Source organism: Physcomitrium patens, chromosome 12 (assembly GCF_059467195.1).
Source record: "Physcomitrium patens ecotype Gransden chromosome 12, ASM5946719v1, whole genome shotgun sequence".
Lineage (NCBI taxonomy): Eukaryota > Viridiplantae > Streptophyta > Bryopsida > Funariales > Funariaceae > Physcomitrium > Physcomitrium patens.
In genome coordinates this window covers 3,902,899-3,910,523 of record NC_143421.1, presented here as the reverse complement: position 1 = coordinate 3,910,523, position 7,625 = coordinate 3,902,899, and positions in this window count along the sequence as shown.

The window sequence follows — 7,625 nt, the reverse complement described above, 5'->3', positions numbered from 1 at the left end:
GGATACCCCACCGGGCAAGCCACTCTGCCCCTCCTACCGCGCAAGCCGGACATTGGGGTGCTCCGGCAGCATCACCAACACAAAACCACGATCAACAGCTACACTTGAGAGATGCATCCTTGCCAGCGCAGGCAAACGTCTAATCAGGAACGGAAGCGATATTTGGAAACGCAGGCAATGCGTCCGATGCATCACATGCCCAACCTCCAGGTAAGAGAGAAGTTCCTTCCCAATCTTCCAACGAAAGCTCAGCGTTGACTTTCAAGTGTTTCTTCGAATGAGGAATTTGAATAATTATTGCTTCTCTTATGCAGAATCCTGGTTCCTTCGATGTGATCAACATTCAAATTTATGAGTAGGTTTGCCAGTCACCTTCCGTCTTGAAGTACCTAATTTTTTTGTAAGATAACTAAGGTTACTGATTGGGTTCGGTTTGCCCGAGTCATGCGTTGTGCAAAGGTGGCTCACACTGATCCTGCTCTAAAATCGTATGAACTGAATGGGGGCTAAGACATCCACTCATCGTCCCTTCGAAGAGTTTTCGTATAATTTAAGTCAAGTAGCTGGATCTACCGCACTATGGAAGGTGTGTAGATATTTAGCCTTGACGCCGAAAACTTTGTGGTGTGTTGTTGCCACTTGTTATTCTGTTCAAATTTCAGCATCTTGCTCTTGCCCGCTGAAACTTCACTTGCATCCATGACTAGATTCAAATACTCGATAATCCTCAGGGAATGTTCATCACTCATTTCGCTTGTATCTGGTTTTTAGAAAATCTATCATTAGTTAAGTTTTTCTTTGCAGTGTTCATCTCCACGTTTTGGAAAGAGTTTAGGTAGGCTGATCGGAGTTGCAAAGTCTAGTGCCTTTATTGTGCGACTGAAGTTTCGTAAGCCATGAATACCATGAGGGGTGATAACACGAGAGTGAAGCCATGGGTCGACCCCGGAGGATGACCAGGTGATGCATCGGACGCATTGACTGCGCTTTCTGATGTCGCCTTTATTCCTGATTAGACGTTTGCCTCTACTGGCATGGAAGCATCTCGCAGGTTTAGCTGCTGACCTTGGTTTTTGTTGGCGCTGCTGCAGATGCAACCCAATGTCCTACTTTTGCTTCAGGAGGAGGAGCAGGGAGAGGACCAGGACAAATCTGAGTAAAATAAATCCCATATTCTACCTCCGCAGCATCAGGTACAGCCTGACTGGTGCTTGGCGTCCTTTCAGAACCACGGCTGTTTACTACAATGAACATTTGCAGTCGCCAAACGACTGTAAATGTATGTGAAAACTAGATTGTCAGAGAGGAGAAGTTGTGAGGAGGTTGGAGTGCAAATTGTGAAGCTATCGCCGAAGTGGGCGATGTAGAATGTCAGCAAGTACATGTGCTTGCCGGTGGTGTCTTGGTCTGAGCTGAGATTGTGAGATTGTAAATATTGCAGATCCAAATAACCACCACAAAATGTAAACATATGTATACTTTTCTGTAAACAGATATAAAACTTGAATGTATCATGATTTCTATTCGTAGGTTACCTCAAGTAGTTTCAAGTAGCTTCCAAATAGCCTGCAAAACGCTATAATTCGCTACAATATAAAATAAGCTAAAATTTTATAAAATAAAAATATTTTATAATATATTAAAAATATAATATAAAATTTTATATAATTAAAAATATTTATGTTTAATTAAATTAGGAAAAGGCACTTATCTTGGAGATCCATACAAAAATTTCTACAAAGAATTGCATCTCCACAACTAGCATATATATATATATATATATATATATATATATATATATTTCCTATTTATCTAAGACTTCTTACATTAATTCACACAAAATTATGATATTAGACACTATAAGTACAATTGTTTTCCTAAACTCATAAATAAGTCAATTTTGTGACTTCCATATTGTTTTGAAAAAATGATATTTTTTATAAAATCTTAAGACTTTTTAATGATATAAAATTTGAATAAAATTTGTCTTAAGATTTTTATAACAAACATATCACATTTAAAATATTTTTTAAAGAAAAAGCTTAGATTTTGGTACAAAGTTGTTAAAATATTAGATTCTCTTAACCTTATGTTCATAATCATAACTTTGTTTCTTTTTTAAAATATTTGTGAAATATTAATAATACAATAAAATAAAATAAAATAAACTCTGAGATTACGTTGATGTGACGAAATTAATACACAAAACTGTGCTCTTTGCTGTTGAAGAGGCGACAACTCTGAAAGGCTGCAAATGAAAGATCATTCATAACTTTGCTTCTGTGTACAATATATCTATATATCTATATATATATATATATATATATATAAATTTATGCAGAAGAGTGTTGGAGATTTCTGAAAGGATGATAGTGGAAAAGCGCTAGTGTAGCAGCTACGTGGTCAATTGAATCCTCTTCGAACACTGGAAGTTATAATCTCTCAACAAATGGATCTGGACATCTGTACTGCTCCAGAAGAATGTGCACACTAGTATACTTATCTTTGAAACTACTGATTTAGACTGTCAAAAACTGAAACATAGGTGATGATCTCTTCATCAATATTGACGCTTACAAATCGCGCTCCAAGTAGACAGCTTCTTGACAAAGGAACGGCTTGAACTTATAAATTAGGGGCCGAGGATTGTCTATTGAGCATGAGTCAACATCAGTCTGAATGCAGTCAAAAGCATGGATACCTGGCAATCACGCCAAATACAGTTATGTCTACAGCAGCGTAGTGCCGATGACAAGTTTATTAGTATTCATATAACAGTGGCATCGATACCAATCGACTTCCAGTCGAAGAGTTCCAGACTCCAAAAGTGCATGACCGGAGACGAACTGTGTCGTTTACACACAACACAAACGCATTTTCAACCAGGTTAACAATCCAAGTTTTGAGTCAATGCCAAGGATTCCAAGGTTCAACAAAGAAATAGTTGGCAAAAAGGGCAACACAACTAGATGTTAATTCTTGTAAAATTATTGATACACCATAGAAGTATATTGCATTTTTGCTGTATACTTATATTTCTATAGTCACATATACTTCTTTTAGATTTGTATATCACAAGATAACAATCTCTCAAGACTTATATATTAATTAATGAACTATTTTTTATGTAGTATGATATGCAAAATTATCATTTTTATAGTTGTAACTTTTATAACAATAATCATAATATTTTCATTTTTTTTAACTAAAATAATTAGAATTCTTTTGAACAACATATTACATACATATAAAAGATCTCTAAATTATTATATTTAAAAATAATTTGACATTAAAATTTCTTTATAATATATATATATATATATATATATATATATATATATATATGATAAGTTTTATTGGAAAAATAATTTAGGCCAATAAAAATGTCATTTTGAAGATAAATCTTGTATAATTACCACACAAATTACAATAATTATGTTTAATTAATCAGATTAAGACATAGATGGATGAAGATTAGAATGAATGAAGTTTTATTGGATGAAGATTAAAATGGATATAGATCCTATTAAAGCTGAAGTTAAGATTTGAATGGTGGCAAGGATTTGGAGAAGGATTTTAAAGGCTTTTAGTCCATTCTCTCTTAAGACTCTTATATGTGTCATTGGTATTATTTGTATTATTGCTGTTGTTAAAGAATTGTAGTACTGTATAGGATTTTTTAAGCTAAGAAAGATTTGCGATGCTAGTTTAAGGCCAATGTGTATTATTTATATTAATATATGTCTAATGTTGCAATCTTTAGTGTTTAAGAAAACAAAGCCTTATATTATTAGATCTTATATTGTATGGATAATTTTGGATAAATCTAATCTATGGGTATTATAAATTAGATTGTTGTAGATGAGAACTTGTATCAAATCTAAATAAAAAGGTGAAATTTGGTTGTAAATTAGGAATAGTGCCTAAGGCAATAATTCATTATTATGAAGGTTTGAAGGACAAGTAGTTGCTTCCACACTCTAGAAAGATAGAAAAAACTTTTTTTTTTTTTTTTTTTTTTTTACAATAGTAAAAAATTAAACTAAATCCTAAATCCTAAACTTTAAAATCTAATATATAAAAATATTCAAAATCAAATAATTGATTCATATAATAATTAAATTAATAAAGATAAAATTATATATATATATATATATATAGTATAAATTATATCACATAGGATTATAAAATAATAATAATAAAAATCATAAATTTATATAAAAAAATATTAAAGTGATTGAGGCTTTTATTAAAGCAACCCATTCCTATAGTAACTATTGTTATAATCATCCATACTTCCATTGTACTTAGTTTCTACTCCCTTCATTCCTAGCTTTTATTTCAACTCCCCTAAATTCTAATCCCTAAACCCTAAACCTGGTCTCAAAAACTGGAGTTTGAAGGTCAGTGAGAGTTACTAAGATCTATAATAATTTGTTAGTTGGATTGAAGTGAAAATTATTTGTATGGGTAGTATATTTAATTTTTAATATTTATGTAAATTTTACAAGAAATTTAATGGTTTAAAAAGGAAATATTGGCATTAGAAAATTGGCATTAAGGTTAGAAAATGAGATCCCTCAATATTCAAATAGATTATCTTACATTTCTCTCAATTGGTATATGCAATTGATCTCATTTTTCTTGTACTTATTTTTAATTGATTTGTTGAGAATTGTGCAAATTTTGAGTTGATATCAATGGTTTGATTATTAGTTTTTGAGGCTTCAATCTACTATTGAATTTATTAAGAGTTTATTTAGGTTTGATCTATGATTTAGGATTTATTTAGGATTTATTTAAGATTTGTTTAGGACTTGTTTAGGATTTGTTAGGATTTTATTAGGATTTGATTAAGGTTCATTAGAATTTCAATTAGGATTTCAATTAGAATTAAATTAAAATTTAATTTAGATTTAATTAAGATTTGGTTAGGATTTCATTAAGATTTGATCTAAGATTAAGGTTTTGGATTTCATTAGGATTTGGTTAGGATTCATTTAGGATTTTTATTTTTAAGATATTTTTTTAAAATATTAGATATTATTTTAGAATTTCTTTATTATATATATATATATATATATATATATATAGGATTAATTTATGATTTCTTTATATTTCTTTTGTAAGTATTTAAGACTCTTTTGGAATTTAATTAAAGATTGATTAATATTGTTATAATTTAATTAAAATTTATTTAGGATTCTATTAGAGTTGTTAGGATTTCTTTGTTGCAAGTTCCATTTTATCTTCCACAATCAAGTGCTTGGTGCAATTTCAAGAAAACTTCATGAAATACAACATAATTTGATAAAATCGACATGAAAAGCTTAAGGTGGAAGGTTTTTGGATTTTTTGGTTTATTTGAATTATAGAGAAAGAAGAAAAAATAATGGAAGGAGAAGCTTTTGGTGGTATTTCAATTAGTGCTTCAAGTGGAGTTGGAAGTAGAGCTATAAGTAGAAGATTAGTTATGTATTTTGATCCAAATTTTGCAAGCATGTTCAAGGCTTTTGCTCTATTCATACAACAATAATATATTAAAGATTACAAAGAAAATATGGCAAATAGGGCTTTACAAGTAATTTTTGATAAAATTGATTAATTTAAAGGAAAAGATATTATAAGGTATGTAAGTTATTATGTTAAAGAAATAGAATTGAAGCATATTTTTGAAAAGGAGGTGATTCAATTATTTGGATTAGTTTCTGATCCAAAAATAAGAAATCATATAAAATCCATTATAAGACATTTTGGAGGATTGCGGGAGAAATTTTCTCAAGCATTGAAGAATGAATTTTTCTTTGAAGATAGTGAATGAATTATAAAGAAGTTATTTTTTGAGTAGATTGAAAGATCTAAGAAGGATCTTTAAACAACAAAAATATTGAGAGAATTTGAAAGATAGTACTCTCATTTATCAAAGAAAGAAAGGTAATTACTAGATTCAAGCAAAGTGGAGCTTTTTTTTTCAAGTGACTGATAGAAAGTTACAAGTAAAGATGGAAATTTTACTTAAGGACAAAGAAGAAGAAGAAGGATTAATAATAAATTGGAAGAAAATAAAAGAGGCAATAAGACTATTTACAAAAAGAAAATAAAAAAATAAAAATAAAAATAAAAAGACAAGATAGGTATTTAAAAACCATTGCAAATATCTAAGATAAAAATACCTACTAACCATCTTATATCTATGGTTTAATCTTCAATAGCTACATAAAAAAAATGAATAATGATGAAATTATATGTGGGATGAAAGATTTGCAAATAAAATTTGTAAAACTTGAGGAGAAGGATCAAACATCAAGAGCATCAATAAGACAAAAATCAAAACTAATAGAAGGTATAATACATAAATATATGTAGTGTGATAGTATAATTCATTCAAGAAGGGTGTATAAAAAATTTACAAAGACACTACATAAAGGAGTTTTTTTTTAAAGATGGTATGATTGACTTAAAAGAAAGTGAAAAAAAATTAGAGACGAATTTTGATAAAAGAAGGTATTTGTGGGATATGCTTTTAAAAAGCATTTAGTCTCAAGCAATGAAGTATCAACATATTGGATGGAAGAAAATCCTAGTAAATGTTTAAGCATAAATCTTAAATTTTTAGAAGAATCTAATTTTTTTTGGTTAAATGTAATAAATTATACTAAATTATTTTTACTAAAGATGATTTAAAATACATTGGCAATAATATTCAATAAATTATTAAATGCAATGATCCAATAGATGGATTATTGATTCATGCTCATATTACAAGGAGTCAACATGAAGCATAAATAGAAGAAAAACAAAAGAGACATGAAAATAGTGAAGGGCCATTAAAAAAACTATAAGGGGACAAAAATCACGATAACAAAAAAATCCTATACATGAAAGAAAAATAGAGAATATTTCTAATATATATATTAAAGAAAAAATAAAGGCTCATACTTATAAATTACATTTTGATATTGAAGCTACTACAAATTTAAAGAAGATATTAAAAGAATAAATTTTATGTAAAAAATTTAAATTTATATAGATAAAATTTTAAGAATTATAAAACATAAATTTTATGAAGTTATTATTAATACAATAAAGAAAAAAAAAACAATCTATATGAAATATTATGATATCAAATGCACAAAAAGCAAAAGCAATGAAAAGTAATATAGATGAAGAGGATGAAATACAAGATTTTGGAGATGTTTCATGAGTTAGATTTACAAAAGAAGAAGATTAAATTTTAGCCTCTAGTCATTATTCTTAAAAGTTTTGGACAAGGCCTACTACAAAAACTTTGGTAAAATTAAAAAAGTTAGAAGAACCAATTGCAACATTAATTGATGATGGTTCTAAAATCAATTTGATATCAAAAGTATTATATAAATTAAAAAAAATGGCCTTTTAATATTGAAAATGGATAGGTAATAAGATCAAAAAATAATCTAAAGGGAGATTTATATAGAACATACTCAAATATTAAAATAATAATAAAAGATGCTATTTATGAATAAATATTTTTTTACAAGATATGTCTATATATCCTATTATATTAGGAGAATCATATATTATTGCCACACAAATAGAAACAAAGGTTATGGATGATGATTTGGCTTATGTAAAAATAAGAAGTT